Genomic DNA, 19,690 nt, shown 5'->3' with positions numbered 1-19,690 from the left:
ACATCACAGTGACAGCTCCCCTCTCCCCATTGTAACCTTAGGATTGCCACACACTTCCCAGCAAGGCTGGAGTGAGCCCAGACACTTGTGATTGCTCTCACCATTACTCTGCTCTGGAGCTGCTTTGCAATGGACAAGAGAAGGTGAACGGAGGCAGAGGGAGAGGACTGGGTAAAGTGTGGGAGAAAAGATCAGAGAGGAGAAATCTCTTAATAGGGAACAAGCAGAGTGTCTTTCACCCTCCTGCTGCAGGTGTTGACCTCAAGTAAGAGTGGACCAGAGATGGCAAAATACCTACTATCTGGCACCTTGAGTTCTAAACTGTCACCAACAATTGCGAAGCTGAAAACCAATGGTAATATCTTCAGGAGTTCTTTCACAAGTGTTGGCATAGACAGTAATAACTATCAAAACCCTGGACCTCGAGGGCTGGACAGGACTGGTGGCTCCAACAGGAGCCCTGACTGCTGATGCCTTATGGCTCAGGGGTCAATGTGGCTGCCAGGACTCCTAGGTCCTTGTCCTGACTCTGCCCCTTTTTTCCTGAGATGCTGCAGGCAGAAGTCCCAGGCACTGAGGGCTGCTGCTTGCCTGACAGTGGGCACTGCCCACCCTGAGCTCCCAACCGGGTGAAAGAGCTGGAGCTGCTCTGGGGCCATGCAGAGTCTGTGTGTGCAGGGACCAAGTATGGAGGGAAACTGGCTCTTGCAGGAGAGACCCTGGGGATGCCCTGAGGTCCCAAATCTCCTGTGGGCACAGTACTGGTCTCTCACTGGGGTGGAAATCCATGGCCCAGTTTCCCCAGGGAGTGGGTCACACTTTGAGATCAGCATCTGGAAAAAGAGGCTCTAGACTCTAGCGATACTTCCTGAACCGCACGCTTTAGAAATGAAGCCTTTGACTTTTCATCAACTCAGCTTGGCTTCTTGTCCGCTAGCCACTGCCTCTGGTTTCTCCACACCGGCTCTCCTTGCACCTCCAAATTGGCAGAGCAGGCTTTGGACTCAGAGATGCCTTCCCACTGCGGATGTGAGAAGACAGGATCCCCTGGGTGAAAACACTTCTGAGGTCTCCCTTTCAGCTCCAGACCTTTCCTGTGGTCATAATCAAGATTTTAGTCTGAAGTCAGTCAAGACCTCAGCTGTGAAGTTCCTGTCAAAGAGGCATTTCTTTGGGGTTGGTGGGGGGTGCTTGGCTACACTTGCGTCTGCTGCCTTTCTTGGTTGGAAGTGCACTGAGTGGTTATGAGCTTGCTGACTCAGAGCTTGACGTATCTATCATTTGCTTTGCAGAGTTCAATAACATCTGGACTTGTACATCCTATTACCTTAGTCTACAGCTCATGCTGTACCAGGTGGGACTTGCCTCCTGTTCCTCCCCTCATACCCTGATGGCTTCAGTCCTCTTAATATCCCCATGTCATGCAGTGCCATGATTCTTTCTGTCCTTTGGAAGCCAGAAAATGCCCCAGAAGGACACTGTGGTTGACTAATGTGCCACAGACCAGCTTCCCTGTCAATGGAGATAAAAGTGGAAGTCCAAGCGCAGTTTCAGAAAGTGATGGACACTTTCTGGAGCTTCTCTAGTCCCTGCAGAGAGAGCGGAAAGGCCCTTAGGTCTCCTCTAGTCAATGGATAATTGCTCAGCTTTTACTACACCAAACAGTTCTTAGAGGGTGAAGAAGAGGAAGAGGAAAAACTCCAGACTCTGTAGGCCTTTGCCAAAGCTCTCCAAAGTGCCCAGGTCAGGTACAACCTCAGTCAGTTTTTCCATCACAAGAATGCTTCGTATTAGACTTTCTCTTTCTTTTCAGCCTGTCAGAATTGCTGGACTGGGGACATTTGCTGTTGTTAGAGAGCGAGTACAGAATAGAAAGAATGACCTGGTGGTTGTTGAGAGACCAGTGTTTCGTCTTTCGAGGGCTATTGCAAAGGCTTATGATCTCCCGTATGACAACAAAGATATTCCTGGTAAGAAGAAAAACCCCTTTGCTCACTCTTGCAGCTGTGTCTGGAGCGATCCTCTCCTTTCAAAGCACCCCACCTTCTCTCTGCTGTGACCATCAGCCTGGTGTCCCCTGGGGAGAGGACACTGACACAAACAGTGGAGACATTTGCAGATAAACTTGGGGGGGTGGGGAGGGGAGAGGGGAGAGGAATTCTAAGGGCAGTTGTGAAGTCCTGCTGTTTTCCTGCTTCATTCCAGCCATTTGACATGGCATGGCTAATCTTCTTCAAACCCAGAGTATATGGCCTGAGAGAAGAGATGCAATGGGCAAGCATCCTCCCCCTTGCCATGGGGACTGTCTCCATCCTCCCTGCTTGTCGTGCTGTCCTGTGTACTGTTCGTACCACAGGGCTGAGAGGCTTTCTTCCTATTTCTGTGTTGAAGAAATCATTGCTGTCCCCTTGGCATCTCAATTGTAAGAGAGCTTTGAACTTCTTCCAGGAAGGGATTACAGCACTTACTTTCAGGGAAATTACCAGAGGTACCAACCAACCTATACTCTGTATCACCTCTAGTCCTAGCAGATGCTGACTCTTCAGTTTATTCTGTTTAGCATTTCAGTAACGCTTTCTTCCTCTTGCACTATTTTCCAGATCATAACCACATTGAGCAACTGCAGTATGCTCGGATTGCCTCAGACATCTCCGTTTCTCAGAGGACAGTGGAGGGTTGCATAGAAAAGACCATGCGTCTTTTCTCTCTCTGCATAGAGAATGGCAAGAATGTTGCCTTTGTTTTAAATGACGTCGGCATGCTTGTTATCCAGGGAAAAGATGTGAAAATAAGATTTTATAAAGACTTTCTGAAAAGGCTGAATGGGACTGAAAAGATGCTAGAAGCTCTTCTTGGAGTAAGATTTCCATTTTTCTAGTACTACTTGGAGTTCTTTTGCACTTCTCTTAAAGGACAAGGGAACTCATAGCTCCTCTTTCCAAAAGAGGTCTAGCTTCTGGGGCTAGACATGGACTATAGCTCTCTGTAAAGGCCTTCTCTCACATTCAGAGGTCTTGGCAGCAGAAGGATGTAAGAAAAGCTGTACTGGGTCCAATCAAAGACCCCGTGAGCCCACTGCCATCCCCAAGAAAAAGCCTAAGGGAAAGAGCCTAAGAAAAAGCTCTTTGGGCACCAGCAGAAAAGCTGGTGGGCTTTTCAAAAGCAGAAAAGCTATTTGGGCTGGTGCCACTCTGAGTTAACAGCATCAGGTGACCTTGCTGCTTATTAATGAGTTTCTGCATGCCTAATCATTTCATGGGACAGCCCTGAGTTCTTGTGTCAGGAGAACTCATCATGCCCCCCTCACCTTCTCCCTGTCCAGCACGTCTTTCACAGCTGCTTCTTGCCTTGGGCGAGACCCAGAGGCACCGGCAGACATGAGCTCCTCATTCCCTCTGAGGGAGGAATGATTTACCCCAAGACGTGCAGCCAGGCTGCAGCACAGCCCTGGTTCCCAGCTCTGTCTCTCCCACCTGGCTCACTCTCTGGGGTCTTGTCAGCATGTTTTCTGGGCCTTTGCTCCAGTAGGTCCCCATCCAAGATCCGGACCCCCTCAGATATTTGGCACTCCCAGGTCTTAACAACTGTGCAAAGGAAAAGGAAGGACTATGCCTCTCTGTAACTCCAAGCTGCAGATGCAGTCATTTGCATCCTAGGAGAGACTTGGGGTTAAGCCCATATCTGAGTCCTTTGTTCTCCATTCAGGAACAGTCACAACAAGCCAAAAGACAAAAGCCAACACCCAGAAACCCCAGCTAATCAAATCTGCTTGCCTTCTTGGACTTCTCCATTAGAAAAGAATGGGCCTCCTGACTGAATCTCATGATTCTTGCCCTCAGAAAAAAGCCTGGTGATGCTACTACCCATTCCAAATTATCTATTTAACAGCTTCTCTTTGCTATTACTGTTATTATTGTTAATAATGAAGGAGCACTTGGTGACAGGGTTTCAGAGGGACAGGAGCAGGAGAGTGGCTTGCTGCCTCTGTGAGCAAGAAGACAATTTCCTTGGCATCATCTCACATGTCTCTGTCTCTATTGCAGATGCCAGAGATGAGGGATTCAGTCCTGTCAGGCACTGAGACTGTGGCTTCCCAGATCCGCTCTGGCAGTGTCATTGTCTTCCCACAGTGAGTATGTTGGGTTCAGCAGCCCCTGGCTGACCAAGCCAGGACCTTCTCAGCTTGCGTCTGGTTGTGCTGTCTTGCCAGGGCTTGTGAAGTCCTCTCAGGAAGTTATTCAGAACTAATCAGCAGTGGACCTCTATGATGCATCACACAGTTTCTGGATATAGTCTAGAGTAATGCTGCATATTCTGCTCTCTTACCAGAGATTTTACATTAGCTCCCTAATATCTTTGTGACCAGATTATTAACACAAGGTGCAAAGCAAATATGGAGCTCTTATTCAAACTGGAGTCTTCTGGTTTCCAGGTATGAACTCCAGATTGTGCAGCCTGCCATCAAAGGACCCGCAGAGCTCACCGAAGAACAGGAGGAGGAGAAGGATGATAATGGCAACAAAAAAGGTAGTGGAACGGTTGACACCTGGGTGGTGTTTGGACATTCTCCTCACTAATGGGACATTATAGCCAAGGCTACAATGCAAGGCATAGGCAACTTCATTTCATTTTGAAAGTTGGGAATTCGAATCCTGCTTTCTTAATTGTTCACAAACATACAAGTATCTTTGGGCTGAACACACCAAAAGAGTGAACTTGCACACACGAGATCTGTAGAGAGATCCCAAAGTCTGTGCCTTCATGGGAATTTCTCCCTCCTTCCCCGCAAGGCTCCATTTAGTCACCAGCATTTCTCAGCAAGGCCTCCCCCTGCTTTTCACGATATAGACAAGAGAAGCCAGTAGCACCAGAATTCCCCAGGGAATAACATTACCCTTTAGAAATTAAGAGTTGGACAACATCCAGTGTCAGGAAAGGCCTAAAACCTCATGGGAAACATGGCTCCAGGGGGATGGCTTGGTGCAGTTTCATCACATGTATGCACACCTGCACAGCATTCCTGTTAGAATGGGCACAAAGATGCTGTTTGAAGAGTTCTCTGCTTTCTTGCTTGCAGGGGCTCTTCCTGACAATCGCCTTCTCTCCAGAGAGAGGCATGCTCCACCCAAAAAGACTTCTATCCATAAGGAGGAAGACAAGATGCACAAAACCAGGGGAAAAGGGCTTCCTGACAGGTCAGACTTGGGGGAAAATGGATGTGGGGGACCCTGTGCTCTTATTCTTTTTAGGAATAAGAAGTTTCCTTCAGACACAATGTCTGGGCTAACTCTGGCAGGCTATTACCATGTGGTACAGATGCTAAAGTTTCCTTGTTGGGTAATCAGAGCATTAATGCAACTGCCAGGAGGGATCTGTGGTATTAGAGCCTTGAAATAACAGACAGGAGCCTCCATTCCCATGACTCTGGCCTTCTTCTTGATCTACCAAGAGAAGGCCTAAACCTGGGCATCCTGAGCTTTCCTAGGGAGTGTTGTGCCACACCTGATGTTGCAGCTTGGGGTTATCTCTTTCTCTGTATTTGAAAGTACTTGGTCGAATGCAACCAATCTTCCTGCAGAGCTAGCTGCCTTCTGCTGCAGGGGCAGGGACACACCTTGGGAGACCAAACTGGAAAACAAACTCGTCCTCTACTCATACAGATGCCTTCTATTCTACCTTTTTAGTCCACCACCACCAATCCAGTGGAGCTCAGTGAAGAAAGTGGAAGCCAAAAAGAAAGAAATCCCTCATGCTGGACCAAAACTTGTAAACTTTATTGCTGAAGCTATTAAGACAAAAGAGCAGGTATATAATAGGGAGTGATGCAATGTTTGCGTAGTAGTTTATTGTAGAAAAGCACAGTTGTACAGCCATTGACTCTGAAAAGATGTCGCAGTGTGTGCTCATTTGTACATTAAGTGACTTCTCCTGGAGTCTACTTTAAAAGATGGGGGTTACTGTATGTTTAGAATCTGCTCTTCACTTCTGTTGTCTCATGAAACACATTAAAACACCTTCCTTGCCGCTATTCATAATGGAGTTCAAAATCAAAATGCCAGGCTTTTCTGGGATAGGAAATAGGAGTTTTTTAGATCATTGGTTAGTTCACACCTTGGTTGAGCCCACGATAATTCAGGAGCAAAACACAGCTGACAAAAAGGGGCAGAAAAGAGAGTGAGAAATCAATAATAATAATGAATATAAAAACAAAAGCAGATGAGACTGACATTGCTGCTGTTACATTTCTGTGGCCCTCCAGAGAAGAATCCTCCAGGTTAAGAAACGACACCAAAGAGGTCTCCATGAACTTCAAGCTGTAGAAAGACAGGAGAAGAAAGAATGGCAGAAGAAAGAGAAAGACAGAAGGAAAGAAAAGGAAAAATTGGCACCACCGATCCCTGGGAGAGGAAAGGATAAGCTACAGAGGGCCACGGTACTGGCAGCATTTTAAACTAGACAGGAAAAAAACATCTCTCTCCTACAGAGCAGCTTGAGATTTCAGGCTATTTCAAGTATTCCTGGAACTGTTACTGCAAAATGGCAGGAGTCTCATGAGAAAGGGTCAATTGGGCGATGCAGTGAAACCCTGGTCAGACTCCGGCATCCAATTCCTGGGGCAGGCGGAGGTCCTTCTTCTGGTTCCCCCTCTACTGCCACAGCATCCTGGCCAGAATTCACCCCTGGGATCTGTACGCTGGCAAACAGCCCTGTGTCTTTGCAGCATGCTTGTCTGAGATTCTCCCTTCCTTTGCAGAAACCCACTGTTTCTTGGGGCACCACGCAAATCCCTTCTGCCAGCATGAGGAGGAAGGTGACCAGCCCAGATCTCATAGAGAGAATGATGGGGAACTGGAAAGAGGATGGCGAATCATCCTCAGAGAAGGAGGGTGACAACTCACTGGAGATACCCCCAAAAAGGTAAGTATGGAGCAAGTCGTGCCAAGGCCTGGGGCAGCTGAGTAGCACTGACCCATCTGCAGGGTCAAGGAGCCAAATCCCTGATCCGTGGCTCTCCTCTGAGCTGTCAAGCCATGGGGAGACCTGGGGTCAGGAGCCCCCAACTCCAGGTGCCTTTCTGCAGCCCAAAGCAAATGCCTAAACCTCATGCTGTGGGCACCAGTGAGACTCTGTGTGCAGGGCCTGGGGAAGGTGAGAGGCAGGAAGGTTTCAGCCAGAGCGTGAGTGAGGGTTTCTTCCTGTTGTTCTAGGCCAATTTCCCCAGGGACAAGCCAGGCCCTGCTCGAGATAGTGACGTGCATCCTGGGACAGGTTGACCGAAGTCGGAGGGGACACAGGCATGAAGAGAGGGATCGGGAAGATAAGCTGCAGTGGTAAATATATCCAGATATGGGTGGTGTTTCCCCTCAGGCAACGCCCTTGCTTCCACCCCCAGCAGCAGCAGGGGAAAGAAGGGCTGTTCCCAACACACACTTCCCCAGTAGAGCCACCTTCTGCTGCAGAGCGGGGTGCCCAGCCTGGGAGCAAAGGATGGCAATCTTCCCTGTGCTCCCACTAACTCCTCTTGCTGTGTGTCTGCAGTGAGCTGGCTGTTTTGAAGTGGAGAATGTGCAGGAAAAAGAAGAGCCAAGGCAATGACACTCCTGTGGCTGGACCCCAACCTGCACAAACTATTTGTGACAGTCATGAGAGAGCAGGACAGGTACATGATAGACAGTGATGTAATTCTTGTCTCATAATTCATTGTAGAAAAGCACCGTTATATGGCTACAGAGTCTGAAATAGCTAATCTGTACTCATTTGAACATTAAGTGATTTCTTCTGGAGCTTCCTTTAAACCACGTATCTTCAGTTGTTTGTCTTTTTGGAGTGTGTTCTTTGCTCCCGTCATCTTATGCAACATATCAGACCATTTTCCTTGGCACCATTCTTAATGGAGATAAAAAGGCACTGTTCATAATGCAAATAAAAATGCCAGGCTTTTCTAGGGTAGGAAATAATTTCTATTCAGATCATTGATCAGTTTGTGCTTTGGTTGTGCCTGTTATAAGTGAGGAGCAGACATGGCTGATAGAAAGGCTAAAGACAAGGGGCAGAAGAGAGGGTGAGAACTAAAAAAATCCCACAAAGCACAGATGAGACTCCCACTGCTACTGTTGCATTTCTGTGACCCTTCAGGAATTCTACTCTCTCCCTGTGAGGAAAGATCAAAGTAAACACTGGGAAGCCTTACGTAAGAAGTACCTGAAGACAGCAAGGACAAGGTCGCCTTCATCAACAGCAAGAAGGGAAAGGGAACATCTGTGGAAGGCCCAGGTACCAGAAACCTTGTGAAACACGCAGTAAAATAGCATTTCTCTCCTCCAGAAGAGCTGAGCTTTGAAGGTCTCCAAGTCAGCATGGCATCATTGCTGCAAAATTGCAGGGCAGGTGACTCCTATCTGTCATGCTTGCCTGCTTATTACTGTAAGGGAGATGTAGTTAGAAAAAGCCAAAGGGCAAAGCCAGCAATCTGCCATGGTGAGCACATACACTGATCATCCCTCCCCCGAACTCAGACAAGCTCTGTTTCAGGTATCTGCACTTGCATTTGGACACATCTGTTCACAGTCCAATGACCTGAGCCATACCTAGACTACCTATAAGGCAGCTAGTTCTTTTATTTAGTCTTCACTGCATTGGAATGATCAGGAACATTATTCGTAATAGGAAGGCACATTTTCTGGAAGTTTAGTTTTTAACCGAAGCACTAGGATTTCCTTCCAAGCATGCTGACATTAAAAAAAGCTCTGCTTGTCTCAATGCACAAGGGATGAAGTCTTTAACTTCACTGGACAAAAAGATTTGAGAAGGAGTGTTGTAAACATGCCTTTGCAGCACTACAGGCCCTCAGTGCTGATCAGTGGTATGGCCTCTGCCCACACTTCCATCTAAACTGCATGCTACTTTTTGCCCCTGCATAGTGGTAGAAACTGTATCTGTTGAGATGTTCTGGCTAGGTGCTGGATGAAATGGAAAGTAAAAAAGAGTTCTGAAAAACTGTGAGGGCTTTTGATTAGAAATTCCTTTAAAAAACACAAAACCACCACCAACAAAAAACAAAATCCCAACTCCTGGGGCAGGCGGAGGTCCTTCTTCTGGTTCCCCCTCTACTGCCACAGCATCCTGGCCAGAATTCACCCCTGGGATCTGTACGCTGGCAAACAGCCCTGTGTCTTTGCAGCATGCTTGTCTGAGATTCTCCCTTCCTTTGCAGAAACCCACTGTTTCTTGGGGCACCACGCAAATCCCTTCTGCCAGCATGAGGAGGAAGGTGACCAGCCCAGATCTCATAGAGAGAATGATGGGGAACTGGAAAGAGGATGGCGAATCATCCTCAGAGAAGGAGGGTGACAACTCGCTGGAGATACCCCCAAAAAGGTAAGTATGGAGCAAGTCGTGCCAAGGCCTGGGGCAGCTGAGTAGCACTGACCCATCTGCAGGGTCAAGGAGCCAAATCCCTGATCCGTGGCTCTCCTCTGAGCTGTCAAGCCATGGGGAGACCTGGGGTCAGGAGCCCCCAACTCCAGGTGCCTTTCTGCAGCCCAAAGCAAATGCCTAAACCTCATCCTGCGTTGAAGAGTGCTGTGGGCACCAGTGAGACTCTGTGTGCAGGGCCTGGGGAAGGTGAGAGGCAGGAAGGTTTCAACCAGAGCATGAGAGAGGGTGTCTCCCTGCTTTTGCAGGCACATTTCTCCTAGGAAAACGCAGGCATTGCTCGCAGCAGTGACATCTCTGGTGGAGCAGGTCACGCAGGGACAGACAAGAGAGATCAGTAGACAGAGGGATCATGAAGAGGCGGCTCAAGTGAGTAAAGAGCTATCTGCTGCACTGGGGTGTCCCTCTCTCCTTCCACTTCCAGCAGCACCTAGAGGGACTTCTCCTGGCACCTCCCGTGGGAGGGACAGCAGCACACTTCTGAGTCTGTGGCCTTGGTCAGACAGTCCTTAACTGAAGGGGAAGTTGCTGATGACTCAGAATAAGATTTCCACTTTGGACATAGGTGGCTGAAGACATAAGGATTTGTCCAACGTTCGGCTCTCCATTTTCAGACTGGCAAGCCTGTCCTACCCTCTCAGAGTACAGACACCAAGACCCTTTGCCCTGGGCGTTGATACCTATTCACTCCATCGCAGGTACTGCCTGACTCAGTTCCCACTTGACTCAGCCCCCGACTGATTAGTTGCACTGGGGACTTCTCACAGGCTTGGGCAGGAGTGCCTGTGCCGTATCACAGAGACCACTGAAATGCTGCTCAAAGCGGCTCCATTAATACCTGGCCTGCATTAGGCCTGCTGTATTTCCTTGCTTTCTTTCTGTACCTAAAACTGAACTTCTTTTCACTTCTCAGGGCTAGAGAGCCAGTCCAGCACAATGTGAACCAGCAACTGCCAGCTGTGCTGCCAAAGCGTTCTTGTGTTGAATAAAACCAAATCTCCAAATTGTTGTGCATCTGTCCTTGGCAAGGTGTGCATTGCTCTGCACTGAGCAATATGCGAGCTTTGCAGGGTCAGGAAAAGGACAGCTCAGAGACAGGGAATGTGTTTCAGTCCCTGCTCTGGGGGCAGCTTAAAGGGTCATTACATAATTCTTCTGCTGGAGCCACATTCTTCGTGGTTTAGGGAAACTCCCTCTCTTTCCTGCTCCTTTGCCCCAGAGAGGGGAGGAGTCGAGAGCTGCAACTGCAGTAGTGCAGGAGGGACTGTGAGGTTGGCATGAAGAGTGTGTGCGTGGAGGTTTCTTCTCCCCATACCTTCCTCAGCAACTGAGCTCAAAGCGGAGCGGTGTCACTCGAGCTTGTGCAGGATGGGGCTTTCAGACCCAATGAAAAGGGTCTCTCCTCATGGCCTGTTCTGTGCCCCAGGAGAGAGCTAGAAGAAACATGAGCTTCTAATGGGAGTCAAGGCAATACAGATTGCCCTGCTCAGGGGCTAAAGTCCAGCTTCAGGAAGATAACCCAGGCTTGGAAAGGCTTTGGCCTCAAATAGCATGTCTTGTTTGACTGCAGCATCTACTTTGTCCCTAACATGGCAGTCCTCGTGTAGCATCACATGGCAAAGTGTGGACATAGCTTTCCACAGCCTTATGGGTTCCCTTTTCTGGACAGCCAGCTGTGGAGCCTCCTCTGCTTGCCTCAATGCCTCACTGCCTTGGGAGCGAAACAGAGGAACTGAGGGTGCCTCAGACTAACACCATGGAGTGCTGAGGAACACAAACATACCACTACCATAGGGAAGCTGCTTAACTAAATCAGCAGGTGTGTTACTGACACCACTGATCTGCAACTTCTCTGTGTTTGAAAGATGACGGAGCATCACTGGTATTCATCCTAGAAAGAGGTAAACTTAAGATTCGTGCAAGGCCAATAAACCTGCTGTTTTCATTCATCACCTGCCCAGCGTGCCAGGAGATGGTCTAGACAGTCAGAACAACAATCTAGAGGTAGAGATGGACATTACCAAACCGGATATACCTTTCACCATCAAATCATGCAGTGAAAGATCAGCTAACTTGTCAGCACTAACATCAGGAGCAATATGGATTTCCAGGTGGCAAGTGAGCTTAGTAGAACTCCCAAGGGGTAGGAGTGCACTACAGGCAGACTTGAGCGGCTGATTTCTGAGCAACAACCAGAAAAGTCCTGTCACACTCCATCTCTCAGCCATGCAGAACTGAAGACAGAGAGGTAAGCAGGGTCCTCACATGTTTCTCCCCATGCTTTGATGTAAGCATCAACATTTAATAGGCTTAAAAGTTCACCTGGTAACAGTACCCGTGTGGCCGTGTGCACGTTCTTGCTACAGATGAAATGGTAGGCAATGATGGAGAATACATAGGAACAGAAGAAAATGATGGGAAAAGAATGATAGGGAATATACTGGGAATAGGCAGGAATGATGGAGAAATCAGAGAGTAGAAATTATGGGGAGAAGGCAATGATAGGGAACAGATGGCATAATAGGGAATGGCAGTGAATAGATGGGGAATAGAGACAGAAATGCATCTGCTTAAAGCAAAGATAGACTTTATTTTGCTATTCCATGCCCCCCACCAACAGGCTGTTCAACATCTATAAACAATAAATAGATGTGCTCTCAAAGTGTTTAATGACCCTCAGTCTTACTTAAAACATAAAAAACTATGGCACAAAAGAGCAGGCTGAAAGAAAGACAATTCTAAATCCACTACTCTGTCTTTCTGGTTCTCACTCTACAGAGATGGCACATGTTTGTTCATTTTCTTCTCTAGATTATTAAGCCCCAACAAAAAACCCTTTAAAGAAATAAGAATTTTAAAAGCAAAATACCAAGAATCACCATCCTGAAGCAACTGCTCCTTCCCTACCCACTCCTGTTCCCTATAACTTCCCTTCAAAGCAACAAATCCAAAGCAAGTGAGAATCCCTTGATACGGCACATGGCACTCAATAAGAGATTTCTGTGGGGTAGGAACTGTTTATCATGGAAAGTTCTCAAGTAGGTTAATAGCAAACTCTCTGCACGAGAAGGCAATGACAAGGACATTATTTCTGAATCTTTCTGTATGAATCTGTTTGAATCTTTTCTATAGCAAAATATTGACCTGAGTAACTTTTTTCTAACTCCAAATCTCCGTTCCCCACCCTCCCCCCAAGAAGAGCTTTAACGCTCCTCTCTGTTTTGCTTTTGCATGCAAGGTTTCTGTGGAGCTGGTTGTGGTAATCATATAACCACAGAATCACAGAATTGTTGAGGTTGGAAGGACCCTCTAGGAGTCTGTAGTCCATCCCCCTGACTCAAAGCAGGGTCAGCGAGAGCTCAGGACCTTGTCCAGTTGGGCTTTGAATATCTCCAGGAATGGAGACTCCATGGCCTCTCTGGGCAACCTCTTCCAATGTTTGATCACCCTCACAGGAAAAAAAGATTTTTATTATGTTCAAGTGGAATTTCCTGTCTTTCAATTCCTGCCCATTGCTTCTTGTCCTGCCACTGGGTGCCACGGAGAAGAGTGAGGCTCCAGCTTGTTTACTCCCTCCCATCAGGTATTTATACACATTGATAAGATCCCCCTGGGCCTTCTCAGAGCTAAACAATCCCAGATCTCTCAGCCTCTCCTTGCACGAGAGATGCTCCAGTTCCTTAATCCTCTTTGTGGTCCTTCGCTGGGCTTGCTCCAGTAGCTCCATGTCTGCCTTGTACTGTGGAGCCCAGAACTGGACACAGCACTTCAGATGTGGTCTGACCTGTGCTGAATAGAGGGGAAGGATCACCTCCATTGGCCTGCTGGCAATGCTCTTTCTAATGCTGCCCACGATGCTGTTGGCCTGCTTTGCTGCAAAGGCACATTGCTGGTCATGTTCAGCTTGTTGTCCACCAGGACCCTCAAGTCATTTTCTGCAAAGTTGCTCTTCAGCAGGTTGGCCCCCAGCATGTACTGGACTTCTGGACTCCTCTTCTCTCCAGGGCTGCATCCCATGGGTTTCTTCCAAGCAGGGCCCTGAACAGGTCAGAGTCTGCACTCCTGAAGCCTAGGGTTGTGATCCTGCTTTTTGCCTTGCTCCTTCCTTGCAGGATCCTGAACTCCATCATCCTGTGGTTGCTGTTGCCAAGGCTGCCCACAGCTTCCACATCTCTGACCAGTCCTGCCTTGTTTGTAAGTACAAGGTCTAGCAGACTGCCTCTCCTCGCTGGCTCCTCAATCACCTGAGTCAGGAAGTTGTCACTGATACACTCCAGGAACCTCTTGGCTTGCTTGTGCCCTGCTGTGTTGTTCCTGCGGCAGATATCAGGGTAGTTAAAGTCCCCCATGAGGACCAGGGCCGGTGAACATGAGGCTTCTTCCAGTTTTCTGAAGAAGGCTTCATCTGCTCCACAGAATCACAGAATGATAGAGGTTGGAAGGCACCTCTGGAGATCATCTAGTCCAACACCCCCCCCTCGCCCGCTCAAGCAGGGTCACCTACAGCACGTTACCCAGGACCCTGTCCACACAGCTTTTGAACATCTCCAAGGATGGGGAATCCACAGCCTTTCTGGGCTACCTGTTCCAGTGCTCAGTCACCCTCACAGGAAAGAAGTTTCTCCTTATGTCCTGACGGAACTTCCTGTGTTTCCATTTGTGCCTGTTGACTCTTGTCCTATCACTGGACACCACTGAAAAGAGTCTGGTCCCACCCTCCTGACACCCTCCCTTCAGATATTTAAACACATTCATAAGATTCCCCCTCTGTCTTCTCTTCTCCAGGCTCAACAGGCACAGCTCTCTCAGCCTTTCTTCCTATAAGACACGCTCTAGTCCCTTCACCATCTTAGTAGCCCTTCGTTGCGCTTGCTCCAGTAGCTCCATGTCTCTCTTGTATTGGAGAGCCCAGAACTGGATACGGTACGCCAGATGCAGCCTCACCAGGGCTGAGTAGAGGGGGAGGGTTACCTCCCTCCACCTGCAGGCAATGCTCTTCCTAATGCAGACCATGATGCTGTTGGCCTCTTTTTCTGCAAAGGCACACTGCTGGCTCTTGTTCCACTTGCTGTCCACCAGGAACTGCCAGGTCCTTCTCTGCAGAGCTGCTTTGCAGCACATCAGGCCCCAGCCTCTACTGGTGCCTGGGGTTATTCCTCCCCAGCGGCAGGACTATGCATTTCCCTTTGTTGGACGTCATGAGGTTCCCCTCTGCCCATCTGTCCAGTCTCTCGAGGTCCCTCTGAATGGCAGTGCAGCCCTCCGGTGTATCAGCCGCTCCTCCCAGTTTGGGATCATCAGCAAACTTGCTGAGGGTGCACTCTGTCCCTTCATCCAGGTCTCTGATGACTAAGTTGAACAGGACTGGAGCCAGTATTGACCCCTGGGGGAACACCACTAGCTACAGGGCTCCAGCTAGACTTTGCGACACTCATCACAACCCTCTGAGCTCTGCCTTTCAGCCAGCTTTCAGTCCACCTCACTGTGCTCATCTCACCCCTACTGCATCAGCTTGCCTAGAGGATGTTACGAGAGACAGTATCCAAAGCCTTCCTGAAGTCAAGGGAGACAACATCCCCTGCTCTGCCCTCATCTCCCCAGCCAGTCATTCCATCATAGAAGGCCATCAGATTGGCTAAGCATGCTTTCCCCTTGTGAACTGGCATCCCCTTGTGCTGACATCTCCCGATCACCTTCTTGTCCTTCATATGCTTGGAGATGGTATCCACAATGAGCTGCTCCATCACCTTCCCAGGGATTGTGTTGGGTCCCTGGGCCCTCCTTCTTGCCCTTTTTGAAGATTGGAGTGACATTTGCTTTCTTCCAGTCCTCAGGTACCTCTCTTGCTCTCCATGTCCTTTCAAAGATGGTTGAGAGTGGCCTTGCAATGACATTGGCCAGCTCCCTCAGCACTCATGGGTGAATCCCATCAAGGCCCATGGACCTGTGGATGTCAAGTTTGGTTAAATGATCTCTAACCTGAGCCTCCTTAACCAAGTCTTCCTTTCTTCAGACTTTCTCCCTTGTCTCCAGGGTTTGGGATTCCTCAGGGCTGGTCTTAGCAGTGAAGACTGAAGCAAGAAATACATTCAGTATCTTTGCCTTCTCTCTGCTTCTTCCTGATCAGGTGGTCTGTAGCAGACACTCACAACAACATTGCCTATATTGGTCTGCCCATTAATCCTGACCCATAAGCTCTCAGCTGGCTCATCTCCCTTCTGTAGGCAGGGCTTCATGCATTCCAGTTGTCGTCTCACATAGAGGGCAACTCCCTCTCCTCACTTTCCCAGCCTGTCCTTCCTAAACAGCCTGTATTCATCCATTGTAGCGCTCTAGTTGTATGAGCTATCCCACCATGTCCTGATGATCCCAATGAGAACATAGCCCTGTAACTGCATGCACACCTAATTCCTCCTGCTTGTTCCTTATGCTGCATGCATTAGTGTAAAGATCCTTCTGAGAGGCACTCAGTTCAACCTACTTCCCAGGAAAAGGATAAGAGCTTCCCCCGCAATGCTGTCCTTTTTGTACTTTCTTACTTATGTGTGTGCACTTGGGGTGAACCTCATTCTGCCCTGTTCTGTTAATTTTGAGGATTCTCATCTACACCACCCTGCAGCTTTTGCTTGCCAACCCAGTCCAGCACTTTCCCACTTGACTGTGGGTTGTCATCTCCCTCCCCCATCTTTCCTAGTTTTCTCACCAGGTTGGTCAGTCTGTTGGCAAAAATGAAAAACATCTTTGCAGGTGGATTCCATCTCGTCTTATCAGTCCTCAATTCTCAAAAAGGGTCCTGTGGTTTCAAAGCCAAATCCCTGTCATCAACACAGCTGCATAACCAGGTGCTGAATGTCAGGATCCATCCACTCCTCCTTAAGCCTCTTCCCTTCACCAGTAGTATCAAGGAGAAAACCACCTAGCCCCCCATGACCTCACTCCTCCCCCCCAGAGCCATGTAGTCACTCTTGGTACATTCAAAGACTCCTGATAGGATCATCAGTTTGCATGTGAATGAGCAGAAAGGGGTAATAGTCCAAGGACTGGACAAGCCTCAGCAACCTCTCTACAGCATCCCAGATCTGAGCCCCCAGCAAGCAGCGAACCTCCCTAGACAGCAAGTCTGTTTTGCAGATGGGCCCTCCGTCCCCCACGGGAGGGAATATATGTAATGAAGTTTAATTATGGGCCATACTGGTTTAAAAATAAATATACATTGCATTAGACCAGTAAAACCAATGGGGAGTTTGATACATTTTTAATAGTAAATATATCTACTTAATACCTAACTTGTATGTACCCCCCATTCCCAGGTTGGTTTCAATGAATCTAGTAGAATTACCTGTCCTTTAGCTCATATGTAGCATCTTGGAAAGACTTTGGCTTTAGTTTCTCAAAACTTGTCAGATTAGGTCATTTTTAACCTCACTAGAAGTGGAGTACAAGGCAGAATGTATACAATCCTATAAAAATGTTGCCCATACAATAGTAGGTGTGACTTGAAACAAGTTAGTCATCCTTCCTGTGATGCTGTCTTCCACCCTTCCTGACTTTACTTTTTCTTCTCTTTCGCCTTTCATCTTTCTCTTCTTTTTTCCCCCTTTTTGCCAATGGCATCCTTTTTGCATGCCGCACTGCTTGCATCCAGAGGTGCTTGACCTCTACTCTTCTCTGCAAAATAAGCCACCATAGTTGTGTAGGTGACCTTTGTTTTCCTAGGAACAATAAACTAGATATAGGTACAAGACTTAAAATGTTCCTATTGTGGCTCAGTTTATCAAGTGTGATGTCAACAGACAGACCAACTCTATCTTGGACAGCAGTGGCTACCTACTTACCTACCTATAACTTCCTAGACAACAATGACCACATACAGGAGTGTAAGGGATACTTGTTTCTTCTTGTAAATACATTTAAGAGTGTCTTAATACTGTGGTTAAAGCTGACTATTAGTTACTTCAGGACTCAATTAACCATTGAGAGTTTTTCTCCTGGGGCACAAAATAAATGCTAATTACACTGCCATCAAGTCAAGAGGAAGAGGACGAGGGAGAAAAAGTAAAGAGAAAAGAGAAAGGAACTGAAAAGGAAAGGTCCTGAAAAGGTGGGGTGAGGGGAAGTTCAGAGATTCTCAGAGTAACAGACTGAACTGCTCAAACTGATCTGAGTTGGGGAATTTCAGGTCATTTTCGATGAAAGACAACCATGGGAGAGGAAAAAGAAATAAAACAACCCCCACACCTCCCCTAAAAATCCCTGGCACCTTAAAATTAAAAAAGAAGGAAGACACTGGTTAAAAAGAAAAGTTTATTACCAAGAAAAAATCTTGGTACATGAACACACTCACACTTGTTCCACGAATTCTGAAAAATGTTTCCTAGCTGTACTGCTGACTTTATGCTGAAAAACAGACTTAAATTGTACATTACATAACAGTGCCCTGACGGTTCGGTCACAGAGCTTCTGTACTGCTCCACTGAATGCAACACAACAGGCATATGCACAGCTTCAAGAGGACGACACAACTGTGCTTGAAAGGGTGTCACCCAGAACTGCCAAAAACCAGGAACTAAGGAGGAGCAGTGAGAAGACTGAAGAGAGACAGTAAGGCCTCTTAAATTTACTGCTATGCCTTCTGAATAGATACAGGGCATAAAAGATGCCAAGAACAGATTCAGCAGTTTAAAAAAATGTTTCACAGATTATCTGGATAACCTTCCGATGGTACTTATATAATACATACCTTGGGGTTAATTAAAAAAAGAGCTTTTAGAGCTCTGTTTTTGTTTAAAAGCAGCTCTAGAAACAGTTGTTTCTCACTCCATTTATCTCCAACAGCTTTACAGGAGCTGCAGTGGAAGTTCCCAAGAAACTGGACCTCTATTAAAGGCCCCCCACACAGATTTTTTTTTTAATCAAGTAAACATTTGGTTAATACAGGAATAACCATGTGCCTTTACTAGTCATGATATAAATCCCTAGTCTAAATAAGCTTGCGTATTCTGCCAGCTGTAATCATTGCAGAAACTTAACACAGCTTTTGGACAGATAACAGATCAGAAATCTAATCTGTCATCCCCACACCAAATGAAACATATTAATTGACCTTCCCTCAAGCTCAGACTGTCTTGGCCACAGATTTAGATACTAGATCATCTTGAGCAGCAATAAAACAATATGGAAAGACATTGTGGAATACACAGTAGACAAGATATTATGAACAATTAAAAGGGATTATACACTTCTACAGAAATACATGCATTAGTGTGAGAAAGCTGCTGAAGAGGCGGGGGAATTACTTAACATGTTTACCAAAAAACCCCAGTAGTTGGAGAATACTTTATACAGGTCAGAAATTTACAAAGATTTAATACTTATATATTAAAAGAGTAAAAATAAGAATCTGATCTTTATAAACTATTCTGTGGGTTTTCAGGTTTGTTTGATCATTTTTTCTTAAACAAAGGAGCCTGACAGCATTTCAGGGCTCTGTTGTTAGCACTGTTTAGCTGGAATGACTTGACTAGTTTTCTGAGCTTTGACACTTAGGAAAAAACCCACAACCAAAACATTATAGGGCATTTAAACAGTGTTGGAAGGATCTTCTGGATGTTATTTTTGATGGGAAAAGTAGAGGTAAAGAGTACACTAGCAAGTTCTTGCAGTCCCTGCTCTCTGGAAAAGTCTTTTTTAACTGATGGACTGGAAGTGGTCTATGCACCACTAAAGTCTATCTACCAAACCAGTGTGTAGTGTGTAGCTGCTATACTTCACAGTATATTCAGGACTGTGTTTCTACATCTCCTTCAAAATACTTTCAAAAACATATTAAGTCTGCTGACAGAGATGGTTCCAGTGTGTAGCATCTAGGTCACCATTTCAAGTGTCCCCAGGCTGACAGAAGGCCAAAACTATCAATCTGTTACTCTGTGATATGATAATGACCATTCGCACTTCACAGATACAACATGTCTAAACTGGGCCTATCCTTTCTATCTCCTTCCATTCCTTCTATCGCCTTTCTGTATGCTTTTCTGTCTTTCTGCTCCCTTAGGTGTTCAATTTCTTTCTAGTCCCTGCATTGTGTATCATTCTCTTCTACTCCCTGTCATTCCCATCTATTCAGAACTATTCCTCATAATTTCTTTCTATTCCTAGCTATTCCTTACTATACCCCCTTCTATTCTGCATCTATTCCCTGCAATTTCCTATTATTCCATCTGTTCCCCATCATTTCTACTCCCTAATTTCCCCCATC

Source organism: Dromaius novaehollandiae, unplaced genomic scaffold (genome assembly GCF_036370855.1).
Source record: "Dromaius novaehollandiae isolate bDroNov1 unplaced genomic scaffold, bDroNov1.hap1 HAP1_SCAFFOLD_48, whole genome shotgun sequence".
NCBI classification, from domain to species: domain Eukaryota; kingdom Metazoa; phylum Chordata; class Aves; order Casuariiformes; family Dromaiidae; genus Dromaius; species Dromaius novaehollandiae.
This window is presented reverse-complemented; position numbering follows the sequence as displayed.